Source organism: Aegilops tauschii, chromosome 3 (genome assembly GCF_002575655.3).
Source record: "Aegilops tauschii subsp. strangulata cultivar AL8/78 chromosome 3, Aet v6.0, whole genome shotgun sequence".
Classification (NCBI taxonomy): Eukaryota; Viridiplantae; Streptophyta; class Magnoliopsida; order Poales; family Poaceae; genus Aegilops; species Aegilops tauschii.
In genome coordinates, this window is record NC_053037.3 from 22,807,403 (window position 1) to 22,832,046 (window position 24,644).

Consider the following 24,644-nt stretch of genomic DNA (forward strand, 5'->3'; position numbering starts at 1 on the left):
GGAACTGCTCGCCTTGTATTTAAGTTGTGCATAGCTTCTTTCCAAATATGAACTCAACCAACACCACTGACTGTACGGGCTCAGTGCCCATACAGCAAGGTCCAAGGTATAGATAGTTTCATGTTTCTTCAAGGTACATTATTTTGTACTCCATCCTGAGTTATTTCTAGACGTACATAGAACAGTTAGTGATGTTTCCGCACCATCAGTGACTGTGGCGTGCTCATTGTATTATGAGTATTTAACCAAAAACTACCACATTTCACGGAAACGTGACAGATAACTACCACTTTACGATTTTGTGCGGAAAACTACCACTTTTGTTCTAATCCGCGGCAAAAAACTACCAAGTCTCGAAACCGGTCGCTTCGCCCGCGCTAAGCACCAAACTGACCAGCCGGTCCCACGTTTCAGGTGCGACGGTGGCCAACCGATACCCGCCGCGCGTTAACGGCGTGTCCGCGGTCGGAAACGGCGGCTGTCAGTTTGCGTTCAATGCACCAAAACGTGGGACCGACCATTTGATGTTGATCCTCTCACGACGCCGTTTCCGACCGCGGACACGCCGTTAACGCGCGGGGGGCGTCGGTTGGCCACCGTGGCACCTGAAACGTGGGACCGGCTGGTTAGTTTGGTGCTTGGCGCGGGCCAAGCGACCGGTTTCGAGACTTGGTAGCTTTTTGCCACGGATTAGGACAAAAGTGGTAGTTTTCCGCACAAAATCGTAAAGTGGTAGTTTTCTGTCACGTTTCCATGAAATGTGGTAGTTTTTGGTTAAATACTCTTGTATTATGGGAGCTTAGAGTTGTTAACATTAATTATTTACATTATGGATATCATCTTGATGATAATTGTCAATACATACTCTGACCAGTTTGGAATGTCAAAATGTTGTAGTTATATATATTTTATCCATAAACTTTTAGTTTCACGTTTTAGAGCTTTCGTTCTCAAATTTGTATGAATTGGATTCCAATGCTCAAAACCTCAGTTTCATAAGAAACAATTCATCAGCTAACATACTTTTTTTAATGTACAGGATGTTGATTTCATCATATTTAAAAAGAAGGAAATGAATAGGGTGAACAAATCTCATCATATAATCTCCTCTCCAATTCACACTCATATAAGGTGCTACTATTGTCCCCTCTGATGCATGCTCATAATTTACTACTCCCTCCATCCCAGAATAGAGCATTTTTGACACAATCGTAATGTAAAAAAATGCTCTTATATTTTGGGACAGAGGGAGTACAATGCATATAAATGATCAAACTGGCATGTTGTTGTAAGGATTGAAATGAGATAATTATCTTTTTTCAGTTTTTTTCTTCTATGATCAGAAGTTGTTTATTGATAGAGATAATTATTCCTTATGAAGCAAACAAGCAGAGTGGGAGGATGACGAGGCGTACATGGAGGCGGGGTCGGTCCGCCGTTGTGGCGGTCCAGGAGCACCACGGGGTCGCGGGCGACCCGTGTACCGCAGGCAGCTGTCGGGAACGTCGAGCCGCGAGACAACCTGTTGGTGTCAGACCCACATCAGCGTCCCCAACTCCCCATTGGCGGCACATCCGTCCCCGCCACCACGTGCTGCCCTCCACCTCCTTCCCGTCGATCCATCAATTTGATCTCCTCAACATAGCCGATGAGCGAGTGCTAAAGCGTCCATAACGGCACAACCTAGAACGCGCGGGGAGATCCATCGACACCGATGAAGACGAGCAGTGAGGAGCGAAGGAAGGAAGGGCATGTGGAGGGAGGCGTCACCAGAGATTGAAGCAAACCTTTGTGGGGCTTCCCTGTTGCTGCTGCGAGAAGCAGAAGGAGGCGGTGTTACGTAGAAAGGAAATTTGTTTGTTTGCTTGAGTGAATATATATGTCTAATGTATACAAAAAATATTCGGTTATGGCTTTCAAATTTGAAGTATGTGGTTGTTGGTTTAGTTGAGATGGACACGCAGGATTGTGAGCCACATATGCCATTGATGGATGAGAGAGGCCCAGATAGTGGATGAGGAACAAGAAGAAAACAGTTTTACCGGTAAAAATAATAATGATATATTCTCATGTGCACAAGAATTATATTACATAAAAATGATGTTGAACAGCTAAATTTATATGCATTGTAGCCCATAGCAATGCACGGGCATTGTACTAGTTAAAGGAGAATCGAACGTCGTGATGATTCGACCTCCTTCCTTCGCCCCCACCTCAATCCCGCACCAAGAAAATCGTTAGGAAAAAAATCCACGTTCCGAACCATCGTAAAGACCGAAGAAATAACATCATCCACGTTTTCTCAGACTTCCCATCTCCCCATCCCCACGTCTCTCTCAAACCCAAACCACCCGGCGGCCCATCTCCCACGAACTCGCCCCCCTCTTGGCTACGATGTGGCCTCAACCTGCGACGCCGCTCCCCGTGCCGCCGCGGATCACGGTTCCCATTGGCGCGGGCCAACCATGCTCTTAACTCCAGACGTGATGTCGCCGTCCCGCGGTCGCAGCGATATTGACGTCGACAACTTCCTCGATCCTCCTCTTCACGTGTCGCCGACTCCCATGTGATGTGCCGCCAACGATCTCCACCGGCGCGGTGCCGGCCGCGACCTCCCCACACTAATAGGACGACGAACACACTCTTCTTCGGATCTAGGTGGTGACATCGACCATGCAGTGGCTGGTGCAAAAGCTGGAGGAATCAGGAGAGGCACATGTCAACAGATGCGTGGGCGTGGGGCTGTTCAGGGACGTACGCGGTGGGCGACGGCTGGCGGGTCACTTCCAATACGGCTGCCTTCCGGCGTGGTCGCTGCACAGGAGGAGAGGAGTAGCAGCGGAGGTGCCTAGCTGGAAGTACCTGACCTGCCGCTTGACGCTATTCCTGAACCATGGAGCGGTCATCCTCTGCTCCCAGGTACGTTATCCATCCATTCATGTCCACTAATTCATCTTCTTTTTTCATTTAATTCTACTCTAAAATCTTTTTGCAAATTAAAAGTGCACTCTCCTGAGTAAATCATATTTTATTGTCAGACCTGGAACACACTCACATCTACTAAATGATCCGCTGCTGATATGAAGTTATGAAAGTGCAGACAGATTCTTTTTGCACACAAACTAAGCCTCCCAACACTACATCCCATCGTTATTGATTGTGACTTCTGCAGCTTGCTGCGTGTTTTTATTCAAACTACCTCACATTGTTTGTGCCTTTGCATTGCCCTTACTACTGCGCCGTGCCCCCAGGTTCTCCTCTCCCATGGCAGGGGCCAGCGAGTGGCAACAGATGAGCGGGACACCGGCTGGTGGCGCAACAGACAGCAAGAGATCGGCTGGGGGCAACGGACGGCAGGAGGCGGCGGGACCGTGTGAGGAGCAGGTAGCCGGAGGAGGTCGCTGGTGGAGATCTGGCAAGTGGCGGCCGCATACAGGGCTTATGATTTGATGTTTGTCTTTTTACCTATAGCACTGAATACTTATAGCACTGAAGTTCATGTATAGGTGTGCTGATCCTAAGATTGCCAAGACACTGCTTCATAAAAAACACCCAGGTCTGCTTTTTATTGTGATTATGCAAATTGCACAAAACTTGAGTTGTCCTATTTTGTAGATGAAGTGGAATTGAAATCTTGTGTTACTGTGAAGAGTTGAAGACACAGTGGGTTGCTATATATCTTATAAAGTAATTGGCTTGCATTTTAATTATATATTCAACTTCTGCCTACGCACCCACAACGATTTGCCCTCTTGATGCAAGCATGCACACTAAGCGTCGAATCAAGAGTAAAAAGGAAAACATAATATACCTTTCTATTTACTTTGGGATGGAGATTTCCTGTAGTTCGAAATTCCGAGCTGCACTTTTGCCGTTAAAAATCTGTTTTCTGGCGAATTGTACTCCTGGTACTGCTTATGCAAAATCATGTTACAAGGGCATAACCCAGTGGGTGAAAATCAAGCACGAAGAGCTTTTGTATTCTGAGGCAATCTTTTGCAGTGTGAGCCACGATTTTGTTGCTTCCCCAATAGCAGGTGCGGCTTGTCTCAACCACTATTTTATACACATATTTGTCCGGTAAAACTTTTTTACCATTTGCAATGCCTGGTGCGAGTGAACATGTGTCACACTATGTTTTATTCCATTAAATGATGTAGGGAAAAGACATTGTAAGTTTGGATAATTTCATTGTAGAAAAATAGGTAGACCCCACCCCAAAATATTCATGTTTGCATCAGATACAATTTTCCAGCATATAAAATTATTCTTAAAGAATGGCAGGGCATGTTTTTTGGCGTGTATAACAATACTGTTAGAATCAATTTTCTTTTAAGAAATTTATGATGATAGGCCTTCATGTTTTATTTCCAGATTCAGGACCATGTGTGCTTCTCAAATTAATTCAGACACACTGTATTAACCAAAGTGGTTAAAGTTTCCACACTAAGATATACTCCCTACTTAAAGTAAGAGCATTTAGATCACAACTTTATTGATGTAAACACTCTTCTCTTTCTTTACAGAGGGAGTACATCATCTAAACTCACGTGGATATGCTAGGTTTGCCTTTCTCTGCGGTTTAATACTTTGTTTTGGTAGGTACCAGTCGCCTCGTGCTAATCTTGGTGCTTAATGATCAACTAGCTAGAACAAAGTTTCATAGCCATCCAGATTTATCAAATCGACATTGTTAATAAGATAATTCCTGCTAGACATGTTATTCTACTAGTACATGTCATACAACAAAATTCTTATGTTTTGGAATGAGAAAACATTGAATGGAGGAATTCATGTGGCATGGTCATCAAAGGTTTTTTTTCTTCTTCATCATGACATGTGTTAATGTGCAAATCAAAATATTATTTCCGAGGTTTGCAAATAAAATTAACCTGGATATATCACATCTACATAATACATTATTTTAAACTTAGTGAGCATAATAGTGTTTTGTTACTATAAGGATAATTCTCCACTGTTTTGCACGTAAATCACACACCTTAAATCATGAATACCACCAGCTAGCTAGCAGACCTGACTGTTGAATATAACCAAATGTGACACGATGATGTGAAGAAACATAAGCATAAGAGTAGTGATATGCGAAATTAATCGAAAATAACAATCGGACAGGCTTTTGTTATTGTCATAGTAACTAAAAATATTTTGGTTTACTTGCATCATGTAATTAGCTATAGTTTATATATTCCTTATATATGTTGTTCTGGAACATGGAGTTACAGCTCGTCTTGATTGGATTTTGTATATAATTGTATATAATTCCGTTTGTCTTTAACAAAATTGTTCGAGTGTTTTGCTTTGTTTGGCAAAGGCTGCTCCACTGGACAACAGTTGTAACCTTTCAAGTTTGGCCGTTGCTCCATTGTTATATATTCTACTTTTAGCTGATTCCTTTTTGGTCCTTATTACGGTTGTTCTTGCCAGAAGCTTATTCGATCAAGATGTAAGAGATATGACATTTGCCTTTGTTGCGCTTGGATTTCGATACATGGTTATGCAAAATAAAGGTTTTTATTTTCTTACTTATGCTTCCCACCACATCTTGGTTTATGCATAGTTTTTGCTGCTTGCATGTGACGGCCAGTAGCAGGTGGGTTCTATTTTTCTCTATATTCAGTTGGATTCTGTTCTGTTGTATTCTGAAGTACAAAATATAGGTCATTCACGAATGTATGATGCAACATCATATTGGCCTTCATGCAAGTTTGTTATCTAAGTACCTGGTGTCTTCAGAACGTACACATGCCTCTCCTTCTCCCGTCCTATGTCTATCTATAACCTTGGTAATGTCACTCCTTCGATTTAATATTCAAAGTGCTTTCTCTAAATTTGTATGAAAAATCTTAAATATAAACCAAACTTCTATCGGAGAATGGTGTGTGGGCTTAGGGTGAAGCCAAGCAAAGTGTAGTCGAATTAGGCTTCCTTATATAGTGTCCGAATTCTACCCTTTTATTATGAAAATAAAAATTGAAAAAGGAGAGCTGTTGTCACATTCCCTTTCTGGTGGTAGTAATTAAGGATTCCAGAAATTGTGATCGCAAAAGTGCTCAAGTAATGGCAACACTGGGCGAAAAAGCAAAGTTGTTGCCAACATACCCTCCTATACACTTGTCCCTAGCAATAGTGCGGGTATATTTTTGTCGTAGCATCATAAGCGGCAGCTTATCATGTTAAAGTGAAACTATGTGGTCAGACGTAGAGTGATGGCACCAGAGCTTGAGCGAAGGAGTGGACCGAGATAAAAGACATGGAAAGGATAGCAACGTTTGTCTGGTGGAGAGAAATAAGATTGTGTCGATAAAAAAGTAGAACCAATGAAAAATGGGATGAAGCGGAACAAACATGTTGAAATATTGCTCGCTCTTTTTGGCGTCGGACTCATAGATGAAATGGATGGAGTATGAATTCAATATGTCACCTAAATAAAATACATCTAAAGCAGCAGTATTATCTTGTCCCGTGATAACGTACATGCATTCAACTAGTATTGTATAGAGGTAGAAGAGGTGTTTATCTTTCTATCTCTTCTTCTGTTGTAACTTCCCCAATCTCCTGTAACGATCATGATCGATCTCCTCATCGATCTCTTGTAAGCCACGGCACATATGATATAAATAGAGACGCGGCCCGAGCAAAGGGTTCAACGCTTCCATCAACGTTTATATGGTAACAGAGCCTCTTCCTCGATAGATTGGATAGAGATCGCATCTAGCTATCCAGCCGACCGCAGCCATGTCCACCACCGCCGCCGCCATGTCGCCTAGCACCATGGGTGCGCTCGCCACCAGCTCCTCCTCCGCTTTTGAGTCATCATCCACCTCCACCTCCACCAGCTCCTTCTTCGGATCGCTGCCGCAAGAGAAGCTGCCGAGAGGCAACTTCCTGCTCTGGAAGGCCATCGTCCTACCCCAGATCAAGGGCGCACAGATGGAACACCATCTCGACGCGACGAGTCCGGCACCACCGGCCACCCTCAAGTTTGATTTCGCCTTTATATGTTGCAACGCCTTGAACATATCGGCACCTCCTTTCTTGTGGTGTAAATGAATGATTCGAGAATATTCGATGTATTCGTGAACATTTTGTCCAGTTCCCATTGAAATCAAGCTGAGCACCCTTGTTTGCATAAATAGAAAAAAAATGATTAGTATAAAGCAAACTATACTATGAATTGACAGTTTAAACAGTCAACCTACATGATCCATGCAGAGCACACATTTAAAAAAATGGAACTCACCGGAAGGAATCGTAAAACAACATTGTACTGGCCATCACAGCAACAAAGATGGAGATCCGTGAGTCCTTCTGAGCTGAAGTTAGTTTGTTCTTGTGGGCAATAATGTAACCATCCTTCAACTGCTCCCTTCTTAAGAAGAGAGGCTTGGCTTCTTTATCCTGGCATAATTGGAATTAGGCACTTCACGTACTCCATATTCTTCTTCAGAGGAGGATGATCCTGTTGTGCAAAGACAAGAGGACAACTAAATGCTAGCATCCCTGTTTGCTCGAAAAAGGAAAGGAAATATTTAAAACAACACAGATGAAGCACTTCTCAAGGAGAATACTACTTTCACATGATAGTATCTAAACAGTAGCACAACACCAATAGAGATGACAAAGCTCAATCATATGGATGAAATCCGTGGGCGACTACCAACCTTTGTTAGGAGGCTTATTGTGTAGAGCATACAGATCAAGCACTTCTCCGGAACCATCTATTGTTATGTACTGTGGTTGCCATGCTTGCCATATACTCCTCGATTAGTTTGATGTTTCCAACATCTTCTTGTGCAGTTCCACTAAAATATATGGTATCTTCAAAGAAGATCCCTGTTTGCACAAGTAGAGATAATTACATATTACATTAAGAGTGGCATCAAATCAGTGGCAAAACAATTGCTCGTTCCAGCCATAGCAATAAGTTAAGATGCAAAACTATATCATTACGTGTGTCATCACAGTTCCAGTGCTTCATTACAGCACCAGGAGTTGATTTTTGTTTTTCTTCCGCTTGTTCTTCTCCTTCATCACTTGGTTCAATAACAGACAAGCTTCGCCTTCAATATATTTGGCATGTCAATTAGGGAGCACAAGTATAGCACTAAACAACGACGTTAATTTTCAGATGAAAGTGGTAAAATACAGGCCAACAGTTGTGAAATATCTTTATTTTACCTCAATGGGGTATTACGGTGCACATACAGATTGGAAGTCTTGTCTCCATTTGTGCAGTTCCCTAAAATCAAGCAACATTAGCGTACAAGTAGCACAACATATGAAAGCACACTGCACAATCATGTGAAAGAAGGCTAGTACTGACCTCTCATGACGTGGAATTCAAACAACTCACAAGAAGAAGATCTGAACCAAATTTGCCAACACATATAGGAAGTGAGATCTCCTCTTGTGCAGTTCCACTAAGATCAAGAAATCAAGCAACATTTTAAGAGTGTTTTGTGCAGTGCAACAAAAGGTCACAATAGTAACGAGGTGAAGTAGATAACCCTGTTTACACAAAGGTGCAAAGGAAACAACTAGTGGTCAATAACGGTGGATGACACAGAAGCCAACAAAAAGAAGCATCTAACTTATCTAAATGGGAAAGAAAGCAAGACAGTAGCATTTCTCAAACGTGGCATTGATTAATATTAATAGACAGATTATATTAACAATAAAATTCGTTAAAAATGTAATTTGCTTTTAACTTTGGCATTGCATCAATTTTCCAGCGGCATTATTAGAGGGTGTTTGTTTACAGGGACATTTTGGTGTAGGGACTAAAAAAGTCTGTGTCAGTCCCATCTAAACCAAACAGGAGGGACTTTTAGGGACTAAAGAAAGAAGACCCCGAGGGAGAGTCTTTTTGGGACTTTTTCCAACAGTTGCCCCTGCCCCGCATCGCAGCTTGTCTCTATTAGTTCATTACTAGGGGTAACATGGTCTTTTAGCATGTCATTTAATAACCTCTAGTCCATGTTTAGTCCCTGGAACCAAGCAGGTAGGGACTAGGGAGTTTTTAACTAAACAGGGCCTTAGATTAACAACAACTAAAGAGTTGCACGGGACAGTGGACGCACCAGCACCATGTGCATCTACCGATGTATGAAGCGATGATGCACTGTCTGTTGCAACAAAGAACAAAAACAACCAAGGAGCATATTTGTGTTGGTCTCAGTTTTGTTATCTTTAGACACCTTTCCCTATGTGGGCGCAACAAATCTAGTCCCGCTCAAACTATACAGCTTTGTCCCCCAAAACAAAAGATCAGTTCGTTACAGATGTGCGTACTGCGTTTGTCATCGTTTCCCCTTTTCGACCAACGTAGGTGCTGGATAGCCAGTCTGTACTAGTACTTTCCCCCTTCATTTCCTCTTTGAACCACGTCCTAGATTCATGCTATACAACTTTCCCCACTACTTTCCTGTTTGATCCAACAGCTAGATTCGAGTGCAGAAGCGGAAAAAGCCCACATGCAGCTAGAGCAATGCATGTGGAATAAGTAAATTATACCTTAAGGTTCTTGGGGTGTGGTTCGTTGGGCGACCGGAGGCCGTTCGGGCCACACTATGTACAACGGCGAGGAAGAAGGGGTCGGAGGCCCTTCCGCGCCGCCGCTGGGTGAAAGAGAATAGCTGCGCCAGTAGTGGATTATCTCCCTCGCTGACTGCGATAGCGTTAAGCCTCCTTCCCTTCCCGATGGACGGATCCTGCAGGCTCTTTGACCAGCAGTGAGCGGAGAGAGAGAGAATCAGAGAGAGAGAGGCCAACGAAGTCTTGTTTAGATCTGGAGAGGGTGAGAGAGTGTGAAGAGAGCAACTACAAGCGCTGAGGCTCCAGCGTGTATATACATACTGGAGAGAGAATGTGAAGAGTGCAAACCCTAGAAAACTAGCGCCGAGGCTGCAGCGAAAATGTGATGAGGTGATTATATGGTCAGTATGAGATCGTATAGCTCCGTATCCATCCATTTTGACCAGTCAGAGAATCCTCCTATCACCGCCCAGATCACTTTCTCTCTCTGTCATGCGGGGCCTACCTGTCATTGGGTGGAAGAAAGAAATCGAACAAAAACAAAATTATGCTCAAGTGTAGTTATCGAACCCGAGACCTCAAGTTTGATGAGCGAACACGCTAACCAGCTACACCACCCCCACATTATGTTTAACAAGAGGAAAATAACCTTTAATACATTCCTGCATTCGTGTGACAAGCATGCCGTGTTTTTTTTTGCGTGGGAGTCATTGGGATTTAAATCATAATCGTGTCATGTCGCTTTGGTGGTAAGGTCTTTTGGGATTTAAAGCAGTGTTGGTAGTACAGAAGTAATGCAGCCTTAGTCACCTTACTTTTCTCCACGTAGTACGTTAGGTCCCACCAGTCAGAGGGTGAAACAAACAAATTAATAAGAAGAATTAAAAGCGCCAGCGGTGTATCTTACCTCACACATCACCCTACTGCTCGTGAACACTGTCCAATTGATCCCTCTGTTCACTCACGTACTATTTTAAGTGAATCTTTATTATAACATGCACACAATTTTGGGCACTTGTATTCGACCTAAGTCAGTGTGCCACCGTATTTCGTACTACTCCCTCCGTCTAGATGTAATAAGTCACGTTAGAAGGTGCAGCAGGACCAAGGTGCAAGCAGATTTTTTTTTCGAAACGAGGTGCAAGTAGAATGGAGGAGAAGGAGAAACTTGACTGGTCCTTCCTCCAATCAAAGCCCTGATTTCTGTCTCTAAACGCAACAATTAATCACAACAACTAAGAGATGTCATTTTAGCTACCATGCAGGGCCACGTATTAACTCGCATGCATCAACGCGTAGTTGCGCTCCATGCATTGGGTTTCCGGGGGAGATAACAAGGCAGAGTAAGCAGCGTTTGGTTACATTGCTAGGCTGGTCATAGTGGTGAGTAACTTGGACTAGTAACATGCATATGTTACTAGTCTATGTTACCACTTTCATAGTAGGTAGTAACATATGGATGGTAACATGCAAGTCTTCATTAATTGAGATATAGACTCATTTACCTTGGCATGTGTGTGTGTGTGTGTTTAACAGCATGTGTGTGTTAAAGAGAGCGACACATCGACCTACTCCTACAGAGAGATGGTGTGTAGTGTACGATTTAGCCGCGAGAGTCGGTGCATCCTCTCCTTTCCGGGCATCCGGTCGGGACAGGCGGGACAGCTGCCACGCCCGCTCCTGACCAGCCTGGCCCACCCAAAGCTCGTCCATCGCCCGTGTTCGCTTCCTACCCGAAATGGTCAGCGCCGCTCCAAAGAATCGGTGCCGCATTCATGCCCGGGCAGAGCGGACGCGACCTCTCAATGGCGCCTGCATTGAAGGGAGAAGCGGATTCAAGAGTGATGGTTGCTTCGTCCGTCCAACTTACTACTGGGTCTATGTGATTTGGTGGCTCATTGGTCATTATTACTGAGGTGGTAGGACTGCTGGATGTCCCACGCTTTCGGCGAAAGGAGGTACTACTAGATTACAATTTTCACCATTCTCAGCGGAGGAGTGCGAGAGCAGTGGAAACACACAGGCTCAGTGATTACATGGCCCACCTCACACTATCACCATATTTTTTGGACACCGTGCGACACCTAACTATTCACATAGTAGTTACGTACTGTAATTTATCAGCAAGATAAATTTGTACAATGCTATGAAGCTTCCAGCTTCTGTTTCATGTATCTAGCGTCCAAGGTTGCCTGTTGCAACATTTCATCAAATACAAAGGAGACTAACGTGCATGCTATTGCATATCAATGATTGACAGATCATAGCCAATATGTACTCCCTCCGTTCCAAAATAAGTGTCTCAACTTTATGCAAACTTTAGTACAAAGTTGTACTACTACTAAAGTTGACACTTATTTTGGAACAGAGACAACTAAAGAAAAAAAATGATCCATGCAGTCCCTAGCCCTTGAACCGTAAACCCTAACCAGGCTTTAATTTGCTGGCAATGTTGGAGCTTCCGAAGAAATGAAGTTTGCAACCCTTTGACCATCGGATCATTGTGTGTAGTTTCACCAAAGTTGAGATGAGCATCCCTGTGGCAAAGAAATTGAAGAAGCGTGATTAGAATAAGACTACAGGGACTAGTTGATGAGACATAAACTCATCACAAATACAATACGTAGAATCCAGTAGAGGTATGTGCGGGGCAAAGAAGTAGAGAAATATCCACATGGAGTGATGTGGGGAGCTGGAGCAGTGGTGCAAGCCGGCTGTAAAGGGAGTTGTACCTGAGGGATGTCAGGACGTAGCTCAACCTAGAGGAGGGCGGCTGGAGGAGGCAACTGCCCACGTCGCGGCAGTGAGCAATGGACGAAGACAACCTCACCGGCTTTGTGAGAGAGAACGGCGGGGGCCCCTGATCGGGACGTGCCGACAGTGGGTTTTCGCCGTCGGCGACGGCGACCGCATCTACACTAAGCGTCCTCCCCTTCCCCTGACGGATGTGATCCGCCGGGATGTTAGAGATGTGGCCACAGTCGTTTTGTGCGAGAGAGTGTGAAGACTGAAGAGAACAACCCCAGCAAGCAACTGTGTAGGCTCGTCCTGCCTATGTATATAGTGGAGCGGTTTCCTTTTCTCTCCATATGAACCTATTTATATTGCATACGTGCCACTGAAGAAAAAAAGCTTTATTTATAAATGACGCGGAACCTACTACTCGTTCTCCTATAAACCTTGCGCTTGGCATCTCCAAAATATTAACCTTGCGATTAGCTCTTCGCCTCTTCGGGAAGTCGAGCAATAATGGTACTGCAGTATATATCGTTCTGGCTATATGAGACCGAATGAATTGCTGCACGTCCACCACGTGGGCGAGGGTCGAGGGGCGAGGGAGAGTGCGTACTATTACGTCCGTTTCAATATGGACTACATACGGAGCAAAATGAGTGAATCTACACTCTAAAATACGTCTATATACATGAGTGTTTGGAGTATGTACTAGTATTTCATATTGAAATCTACTAAAGGACATATATTCCAAATAATATGATAATCTCTCTAACCAAGGTTGGGATGAGGAGTAAACGGAGGGAGTAGTAAAATTTTCTCCTCATCCTACGAGCCACCGCGCGCGTGGGCGAGGGAGCGGGCGTAAGGCGTACTAGTAAGCAAGCTTCACCTCATCCTGCGAGCCACCACGCCCGTGGGCGGGGGAGACGGAGTACTAAGCAAGCTTCTCCTCGTTCTACGAGTTGATGGGACACATCAAAAGTACTCCAGTGTATAGAGCCTTGCCTCTAAGGTAGGCCCCACATGGTTTGCCTCTTTTTTAACATAACGCGTCAAGTCGCAATTTGTTTGTTCACCCGTGGTAGACGATCCTCCATCAAGTGGACAACCAGTACACGTGTCAAAATTACCACGTGGGCTACCTTTTCGTACATAAATGAGCTCCACCGTGTACCCGCGCGGATGTGGTTGGGAAAGAGACGGGAGTACCTGCGTCGTGCGTGCACCTCTTCTCTTCGTGCACGTCCCCCACCTACGTGGGTGTGTGTGAGAGAGATACAAACCTAGACAGATAGCGCGTGCGTTTGTGAGTGTTTTTGTTTTGGGGGGGGGTTGGTGATTTCGTGAATGTATTTGTGGGAATATGTGTCGATGACATCTCAAACAAAATTTTGCATGCAACGTGTGTGATATAAAGGCATATCCATATCATATAGAGAGGGCCAGAGGGGTCGATCCACGAGAAGAGAGGGAGGGGTCATAGATATCGATAGAGTCGCAGAGACGATCAAGTGGGTGGGTGCGAGATGGATGAAGAGAGCCATCGAAATTGTGTGTGTGCAAGTCAAAGATATAGGGCGACTAACCTACCAGAACGTCAGAGGGCACATGGCAAGTTGTGTGTGGCAGGGAGACATGACTAGAGCGCTCGATTTATCAGTGTGTGTGTGTGGGGGGGGGGGGGGTGGGGGCGGAGGGGGCAGGCAGAGGCCTAACTAGAGAGGTAGAACGACTCGTATATGTGTTGAGAAGGAGAGACCCAGCTCTGTCTTGACCGAAATGGGTCGACATCCATACATAACTGAAGGACAGGAAATAGGTTGGGACAGAGAGAGAGAGAGAGGAGAGAGAGGGAGGGAGAGGGGTAGAGTGCTGGATGGGTGATGGAGTTGCTTCTAGAAGATGGTGGGAGAGGCCTACTAGACAAACTGAGGGTAGAACTGTAATATCATCAATAAGAGTAGGGATGTGTTTCTGTGTGTGCCTGTGTGTGATAGATCTGTCGGGACGCATGCATGGATGATGAAGAGGAACCATGCGTTTGCTAAGCAAACCTAACTAGTCCGGTAGATCAATTATTGTTTGTCGGAGGAAGGGAGAGGCATGACTAACGAGGTAGATCGATCGACGCGTGGGAAAAAACGAGTTATAAGGACCTAGCTAGCTATATGTATAGAGGGAGATCGGTCGGTGTACATCCATTCGTTAGAGGCAAATAAGGCCCAGCGAGATGGATAGACAGAGAGAATGGAGCTAGGAGGTGGTGCGAGAGGCCGAGCTACAAGCTAGATAGAGGGAGGAGTGTGCAGTTGTGAGATCAATGAAAAGAGGGGCGAGAGTTCACACGTGTGTGGGATCGTATGAGAGACACGAGGCATGGACACAGAAAGGAGGAGATGGAAGATGCGTGTGTACGTATGTTGTAGGCAGACGCTGGAGAGGTTTATCGATCGGTGTGTGTCGGAAAGGAGTTGTGGAGACTGTGGGAGAACGACCTAAAGAAAAAATGAATGTGCGCGATGGATAGAATGCTGAGGGAGGGGGAGGGCGAGGAGGGCGTGTGCATGCACGAGAGAAAGTTAGTGCTAGCTACAAAGGTTAGAGGATTGTGTGGGTGTAAGAGACTAACAAAGATCATAATTTGATATGAAAGTGGATTCATATATTTGAATAGGAGATCATAGTGTTATAAACATATGCATGCATGAATATAGCGGTGATACGCGTGCTGTGGTTTTGCACATGTTATACCATAATGTGATAATGCATGGCGTTAGCAACTCACAGCTAAATGTCGAACAATCTAAACCATACTATATATCGAACAAGCTCACATTTTATGTGAATTTGTGATAATGTGTGGCGTTTGTAGCTTACAACTAAATATCAAACAATCTAAACAATACTATATATCGAACAATCTCACATTTTATTTGAATTTGTGGTAATGTGTGGTGTTTGCAACTCACATCTAAATACTTGTAGGCGTAGGGGGCGGGGCACCATACATTATGTGATAAACACATTATACATATGAGACATGGTTTAGATTATGAAGATCTAGCTAGAGCTTGAAATGTACTGTGATTTGAAATCAACATAAAGTGGATTCAAAAAATTGAGTTCAAGTTCATGTAGTACACATAGTTCATATCTAACTCGAGAGTAATCATGTGGTGTGTTGTGAAGATAATACACAAACGATGGTTTAAATTGACAATAATGATGATTGTAGATCTTATTAAAATAGAGAAACGAGTTCAAATGGTTTGACTTCACAACAATCATTATTGTAGATCTTATTCAAATAGAAAAACGAATTCAAATTTGGTTCATATTGAAGCGGTAGTATATACGTTTGGAATGCACTAAAACGTTCATTTCACTAGTAGAAAAAGGGTCAAATGTGAGACACATTAGTCCCGGTTTGTAACAAAACCGACACTAATGTGTCCATTAGTGCCGGTTCCAACGGTTAGGCGGGAGGAGCTTTTTAGTACCGGTTCGTGGCGAACCTTTAGCACCGATTCGTGCCACGAACCGGTACTAAAGAGAGTGGTGGCAGGATGTTGTCAGTCTGGGGCCCCTCCAGCACCTTTAGTACCGGTTCGTGGCACGAACCGGTACTAAAGGTCGTCGTACATAAACCCTTCGTCCACCAGAGCTCGCTCTGTTCTTCCCCTTTCCCTCTCCTCTTTGTTCTTCCCCTCTTCCTCTCGAGCTCATCACACATTTTTCCCAAAATTTGTCAAGATTTGAAGGCCCCCATCCATTCAAATGATCACAAAGGTTAGCAACTTTGTCCTTTCATCTCTCATTGCTAGATTAGCTCTTGCAATGCTTTATATAGTGATTAATTTGTGAGTTTAGTAATTTGGGAGGAAATTTATGTGCTAGTATTTGATTTATATGCAATTTGAGGTCAAAAATAACACTTAGTTTGCATATGTAGGTGTGGTTTACTTAGTGCCTTCTAAATCTCCGTCGTAACCACCGTCGATCGCCCGCACCGTCCCGTCGCCGGCACCACCTTGTGGTGAGCCTCTTGTTCATGATTTTTTAATATAAAAAGTTGATGTTTGTGTGATTTGGATATATAGTTACTCGTATAATTATCTTACACGTACTCTGTTTGTTATACATAGTGCCATGGTTTTTATATCCGTCCCTGTCGGCCCTCGTCCTTGTTATGATTCGGATGTGGTATATTCTCTTTTAAAACGTTTTGGTGCATTTCGTGTTTATGACAAATTATGCCCATCAAGTTGACATAGATATTTTTATGTAGGAGGTATGTGAACGGGAAATTCCAACCAACCCTATTGTCGAGAGGTTAAATTTAGTTGAAAGAGAAAACGAGTATTTGAAAGAAAAATTGAAAAGAATTGAGGGGAAGAAGATGGAATTGGAGTTGCATGTTGCCGATGTCGTCGATGATCACAAGATCAAGATGGAGAAAATGCGCTTGAAGATTAGAAATATTAGAAAATATGCCATGGATAGTGAGGCTTGGTATCATTATGCTGTTGGATCAATTGTTACCTTAGTTGCGATCTTGATCGCATTTGTTGTTGCATTTAAATGCTTTGTTTGTTGCATTTAAGTGTTGTATGAACTTTATGTATGAATTTGTATTAATTTGGTGTTTTCAGTGCTGTGTATTGAAGATGAGCCGGCAATGGATGTACGATGACCGATGCTCTCCCCAGTTCGTTGATGGTGTGCATACTTTTTTGCATGCGGCTGAGGCAAACAAGCGGGCGGATGGTTTTATGCCTTGTCCATGTGCTGGCTGTAAGAATGATCGGAATTACTCTAAGTTAAAAACCATTCACGTCCACCTGTTTGAGTCTGGTTTCATGCCCCACTATAATGTTTGGACCAAGCACGGAGAAAGAGGGGTTATGATGGAAGACAATGAAGAAGAAGAGGACGCTGATAGCTATCCTGACCATGGGTTCCCTGAATACGATGATACAACAAGGCGGGAAGAAGCTGAGCCGTCAATGCAGGAAGAAGCTGAAGAAGAGGCATCAGATGAGCCCGCTGATGATCTAGGTCGGGCCATTGCCGATGCAAAGAGAAACTGCGCAAGTGATTTGGAGAAGAAGAAGTTGCGGCGCATGTTAGAGGATCACAAGAAATTGTTGTACCCGAATTGCGAAGCTGACAAGAAAAAGTTGGGCACCACACTGGAATTGTTGCAATGGAAGGCAGAAAATGGCGTATCTGACAAGGGATTTGGAAAGTTGCTGGTAATGATAAAGAATATGCTTCCAAAGGACAACGAATTGCCCGAGAGTACGTACGAAGCAAAGAAGGTTGTCTGCCCTATAGGGTTAGAGGTGCACAAGATACATGCATGCCCTAATGACTGCATCCTCTACCGCGGTGAGTACGAGGATTTGAACGCTTGCCCGGTATGCGGTGCATTGCGCTATAAGATTAGCCGCGATGACCCTGGTGATGCCGAGGGCGAGCGCCCCAGGAAGAAGATTCCTGCCAAGGTGATGTGGTATGCTCCTATAATACCACGGTTGAAACGTTTGTTCCAAACCAAAGAGCATGACAAGGCGATGCGATGGCACAAAGAAGACCGTAAGAAAGACGGAAAGTTGAGAGTACCCGCTGACAGGTCGCAGTGGAGAAAAATAGAGAGAAAGTATAGGGAGGAGTTTGCAGGTGATGCAAGGAATGTATGGTGTGGTCTAAGCGCAGATGGCATTAATCCTTTTGGGGAGCAGAGCAGCAGCCATAGCACCTGGCCTGTGACTCTATGTTTGTATAACCTTCCTCCTTGGTTGTGCATGAAGCGGAAGTTCATTATGATGCCAGTGCTCATCCAAGGCCCTAAGCAACCCGGCAACGACATTGATGTGTACCTAAGGCCATTAGTTGAAGAACTCTTACAGCTGTGGAATGGAACAGGTGTACGTGCGTGGGATGAGCACGGACAGGAAGAATTTGACCTAAAGGCGTTGTTGTTCGTGACCATCAATGATTGGCCTGCTCTCAGTAACCTTTCAGGACAGACAAACAAGGGATACCGCGCATGCACGCACTGTTTGGATGATACCGACAGTATATATTTGGATAATTTTAGGAAGAATGTGTACCTAGGACATCGTCGATTTCTTCCGAGCAGGCATCCCGTAAGAAAGAAAGGCAAGCATTTGAAAGGTGAGGCGGATCACCGGACGAAGCCTCGCCACCGTACTGGTGCTGATGTACATGATATGGTCGAGGATTTGGAGGTAGTAGTTGGAAAGGGTCCTGGTGGACAACCTGTTTCGAATGACGCTGACGGACGCGCACCCATGTGGAACAAGAAATCTATATTTTGGGACCTGCCCTATTGGAAAGACCTAGAGTTCTGCTCCGCAATCGACGTGATGCACGTGACGAAGAATCTTTGCGTGACCCTGCTTGGCTTCTTGGGCGTGTATGGGAAGACAAAAGATACACCGGAGGCACGGGAGGACCAGCAACGTATGCACGGAAAAGACGGCGTACATCACTTTCTTCTGTGTTTCACAACCAGGAGGGAATCTCTGTAATAGTTAGGGTAGTTATGTGTTTTGGCATTTGAAACGCGAAGAAATTTTATGTGCAAACAAATTCTTTCATGCATTTACTGAATTTTTTGAGGTAAATGACCCTGAAATTGAAAAGCACTTCAGATGAACTCTGAAAAGGTTAAAAGTTGGCATCGTATCATCATTGCACCCACATAGCATGTGCTAAAAAGTTGAGAGGGTTACGGAAAAAACTGGATGCACTTCGTGTACAAAACGGACAATCTCTTTCGAAGTATCAGGGTTTCATACGGAAACTCATCTGTTACAAAGGGATTTCATTTTTTTGAACTTATTTGAACTACAGACTTTTTGTGTGTTCAAAATGCACCATTCAAAGCCACATCATCAATTTTCAACCCTTTCTGACTTCATTTGTTATTTTTCATGCATTTACTGAATTTTTTTGAGCTAAATGACCCTGAAATTGAAAAGCACTTCAGATGAACTCTGAAAAGGTTGAAAGTTGGCATGGTATCATCATTTCACCCACATAGCATGTGCTAAAAAGTTGAGAGGGTTACGGAAAAAACTGGATACACTTCATGTACAAAACGGACAATCTCTTTCGAACTATCAGGGTTTCGGACGAAAACTCATCTGTTACAAAAGGCATTTCATTTTTTGAACTTATTTGAACTGCAGACTTTTTGTGTGTTCAAAATGCACCATTCAAAGCCACATCATCAATTTTCAACCCTTTCTGACTTCATTTGTTATTTTTCATGCATTTACTCAATTTTTTGAGCTAAATGACCCTGAAATTGAAAAGCACTTCAGATGAACTCTGAAAAGGTTGAAAGTTGGCATGGTATCATCATTTCACCCACATAGCATGTGCTAAAAAGTTGAGAGGGTTACGGAAAAAACTGGATGCACTTCATGTACAAAACGGACAATCTCTTTCGAACTATCAGGGTTTCGGACGAAAACTCATCTGTTACAAAAGGCATTTCATTTTTTGAACTTATTTGAACTGCAGACTTTTTGTGTGTTCAAAATGCACCATTCAAAGCCACATCATCAATTTTCAACCTTTTCTGACTTCATTTGTTATTTTTCATGCATTTACTCAATTTTTTGAGCTAAATGACCATGAAATTGAAAAGCACTTCAGATGAACTCTGAAAAGGTTGAAAGTTGGCATGGTATCATCATTTCACCCACATACCATGTGCTAAAAAGTTGAGAGGGTTACCGAAAAAACTGGATGCACTTCGTGTACAAAACGGACAATCTCTTTCGAACTATCAGGTTCTCGGACGAAAACTCATCTGTTACAAAGGCATTTTATTTTCTAAATAACCTAAGTATTACCAAATTGAATATAATGATAAAACACACTAATATTAAACATAAGAAAAAAGAATCACTGAAAAATCTATTTTTAAAGTTAAGTTATTCAGAAACTAGTGATTCACACAAATTTCAAATAATTCAAAATTTAAACTATTCAAATTTGAAAACTACCGGCACTAACAAAAAGTTTGTAAGTTTTTGTATGTAAAGCAAAAATATTCACAAAGAAACTCTAAATACAGCAAAAAAACAACCAAAAATTAAATAAATCAAAATTAATAAAGCAGAAAAGAAAAAAATTGATAAAAACTAAATGATAAAAAGCCCACCTACTGGGCCATAGCGGCCTGCATACGACTAGAAACCCAAATTCTAGTTGGGCCAGGATGCAGGCCGGCTGGCCCAATAGGCCCAACAGGGCATCGCAGTAGAGGTAGGCCCAGAAGGCCTGCTTAAGAGGGGAGCTCGAGAGAGCTACCGCACTGGGGCTTATAAACCAGTGCGGGCGCCCCTCGGCTAGCGAGGTGGGACTAAACTTGCCGCAACGCATCTCGGCCAGCACACCCCCTTTAGTACCGGTCCTAAAAGGGGGGGTCTTTACTACCGGTTGGAGCCACAACCCTGTACTAAAGGGGGGCGCCTTCCCGCCGCTTGGCCTGGCCAAAACAGGCCTTTAGTACAGGTTGGTGCCTCCAACCGGTACTAAAGGTCCATCATATATAAACAACACTTCAAAATTTTGCAGTTTCATCTCCCACTTCTTCTCTGCTTCATCGCCGCCGCCCCGTCCCGCGCCGTCGCCGCCCCTGTCGTGCCGTCCCCGTCGACTCCGCGCCGCCCCCGTCCTCGCATCGTCCCTGTCCAGTCTGCGCCGCCCCCGTCGCCGGCCCGTCCCCGTCCCCGCACCGGCCCATCACCGTCGCCGTCGCCTTGGATCGACGTCGCCTCGCCATCGCCTGGACCTCGCCGTCACCTCGACCTTGCCCGCACTGTGAGCCCCTGTCCCCCCTCTCCTCCTTCCAATCGAAGCCGCCGCACCGCCGGCGCCGTCACCTGCACACACATACACATACACACACATTCACACACAAATTTTTTGTTCTGTTTTTAGTTTTTAGTTTTTCTATTTTTAGTTTTTTTAGTTTTTTTTGTATTAATGTTATAGAAAAGTTAGTTATATATAGAAATGTGTTGGAAATGTTACTTTTTCTGTATTAATGTTATAGAAATGTTAGTTATATATATAGAAATGTTAGAAATGTTAAAGAAAAATTAGTTATACAGTTTTAGTTATAGAAATTTTTGTTTTAGCTAGATGATCGATGTTTTATAGTTTATTATAATTTTAGTTATAGAAATTTAGAATTTGCATATAAGAAATCACAATCCAATCATTTAAAAAATGTTACTTTTGCGGCATATAGTATTTTTTTCGACGATGCCCGGCCCGCATCCTCGCCGTCGACCCGTTCGCAACGACGTCCTGCTTCAGAGGACCCATGTCCGGGACTGGGTTCCGCCGGGCTGGCACTGGGAGGTGCTACCATCAGGGGCGCGCCGCTTGGTGTGGAACCCGGCCCCGGGTCCCGTCGTCGACCCTGATCTCCTTTGGTGGCGTTCGCATGGGCCACATTCGGTGCAGAGGGAGCCGGCCCCGCCGGAGGTGGTGCGTCGCCATGTCAGGGAGGAGTACGAGCACGTCCGTCGCTACATGGCTGCTATGGACGTCAGGTTCTCCAATACCTGGCAGGTTCTTTGGGCAGATGACCGAAGATATAATCCTGTGATGGTTCCTTCTCTTTGGGTGTCCATCGCCCGCGCCTCAGGAACCGGAAGTGGCCCGGATTCTTCTGTAGTATTCGATCTTTATTAGCTAGCTAGCTAGTGATGTATTCGATATATAATATTTGAGATTATATATATTATTAGAGACGATGTATTCGAGATTATATATTATTTGAGACGATGTATTCGAGATTATATATTATTCGAGACGATGCATATTATGTACTATGATTCAGTTTTTCCTTATTGATTGCATCCATGCATTGTAATTTGAATACTAAATTGTTTTATATTTCTTCTAGATTAGTGAAATAAAAGCTATGGCGGACAATACCAACAGAGAGGGAGAAGAGGCCCTGTTCGATATCATACGCTCCCCTCGCGGGCCAGATGATCAGAATGAAGAAGATGACGGCTCCCAATATCTAAACAACACTGGGGAGGGTGATATGATATTCAATCGCGACGACCGAATTGATGAAGTCACGAACTATGATTATGATTACGAAGAAAATGTTGACCTTGAAACAACAGAGACCGGCGAGGTATATCTATATATAAGCAGGCATCTGGTAATCTCACATGTTTTAAATGACTTGAAGATATATTAACGAATCGATCTTTCTTCTTTCAGCCCTCCGGATCGAGCAAATCTTCCACAGGCAGCAGGACAGTACGAGGCCCGAACAAAAAGTTGAAGCAGGGCGTAAAGTACAATATCGATGCTATCAAACCTAATGGCGAACCAAGCGCGCCTAAGAACATTGCGAACAAGTTCATTCATCAGTGCGGAGTTCTTGTGAAGGCCCAACTCCTGATCTCCATTCAAGAATGGAAAGAGCCAGCAAAGAAACATCCAGATCTTACTTTTGTCGACGACAGAGCAAAATCTGTGCTGTGGGAAAAACTCATGGAACATTTCACCCTACCAGATCATTTCACAGATGCAGATGTGCAGAAAGTCAGGGACGCTGCTCTTAGGAAGATGGCAATTGCATTCAACAACCACAAGAAAACTATATGGGCCAAATACGCCAGAGAAGCAAAGAGATCATTGGGAGGATTTCGTGAAATTCAAGGAATCGGAATTATCTAAGGAACGGTCGAGAAAAAACAAGGCCAATGCCGAAAACAAGGAGCAGTTCCATAGGCTGGGTCCAGGTGGCTACACGGTGGCAATACCTAAGTGGGATAAGTCTGAGAATAAGATGCTGGATGCAGAGGTCACTCCAGTTACATTGAGCTGGCCCCCCAGGTGCAGGACATGGTTCTATGCGCATGGGGGGGTGTTGGACCCGAAGACATGCCCGGTTCCGAAGAAGGCATGTCTTAAAGCAGCCGAAGATAAGCTACTTGTTGCCATAGAAGAGGCTCGAACGGGGCTGTTCACGCCCAACAGAGAGAACGACGAGCTTACGCGCGCCCTGGGAAATCCTGAACACCCGGGAAGAGCACGAGGCAAGGGCGTTATTCCATGGTATGAGGGGTTTTCGGACTGGAACGCCGACTACAGAAGCCGTGCGAGAAGGAAGATGGAGTCGGAGAAGAAGAGGAAGCTAGAGGAGGAGCAAAGGAAGCAGGAAGAAGAACGCCTTCAAGGCCTAGAAGCAAGGCACGCGGAGTTGGCACTCCAATTCCAGCGGCAGCAGCAACAAATCGACTCACTTAGCCAGGAAAGGGGGTCTCAGCAGCGGCAGCAGCTAGCGGATGATCCAACATTGGATAGCACCGTCCCATCCATTGCTGAGAAGCAGCATGGGTTCCGCCCCGGCTGACGCACTGCTGGATAGATACCCCATGGATGACACCATGGAGAACACTAACTGTGAGCTACACTTCAAAATGAAGAACATATCCATGAAGGTGGCGGACGCAGTTGCTTATACAAATGGCCACGAAGCAACCTTCCATTGCAACTTGATTCCAGCCGGCTATGCTCGTGTCGTGGTTGATGAGGTGGTGGACCAATATTCGGGGCTAGAGCTTGACATTCGTGGAGGTGACGACGAGCACACACTGGGAGAGGCCAGACATCGTATCATCCTATGGAGAAAGGATTGCATCATCTTTCGAAGGCCACCGACACCGCCTCACCCGACTCCTCCTCGAAGTCCGCCACCGCATCAGCAGAATCCCTCTCCTCCAAGTCATCAGCCACCGCCTGAGCAGAGTCCAGCTCCTTCAAGTGCACCAACGCGTCAGGCCACTCCTCCTCCTCCAAGTCCGGCACAGCGTCAGGCCACTCCTCCTCCTCCAAGTCCGCCAACGCGTCAGGCCACTCCTCCTCCTCCAAGTCCGGCACAGCGTCAGGCCACTCCTCCTCCTCCAAGTCCGGCACAGCATCGGGCCACTCCTCCTCCATGTCCGACACCGCGTTAGGCCACTCCTCCTGCTCCAACTCAGCCACGTCAGTTGTCTCCGCCGCCTCAGCAATCGCGGAAGAGAGCCGCCGCAGCTATGGTGCGTAGCGGTACAAGTCGAGGTAGTACGGGAGGTACAGGCGGAGGCAATCGATTTCAATATGGTCCAAGCCTCGCGCCTCTTCCGCAGAGGCCTTACGACATGACCGAGGAGCAAAACGCAGCCATAGTGAAGGCCTAGGTGGACGCCCATTTTGCACCGAAACCGCCACCGCCGCCAAGGGAGAAAGTGCCTGAGGAAAAGATTGACCACTTCATTCGTATGGCTAGACCA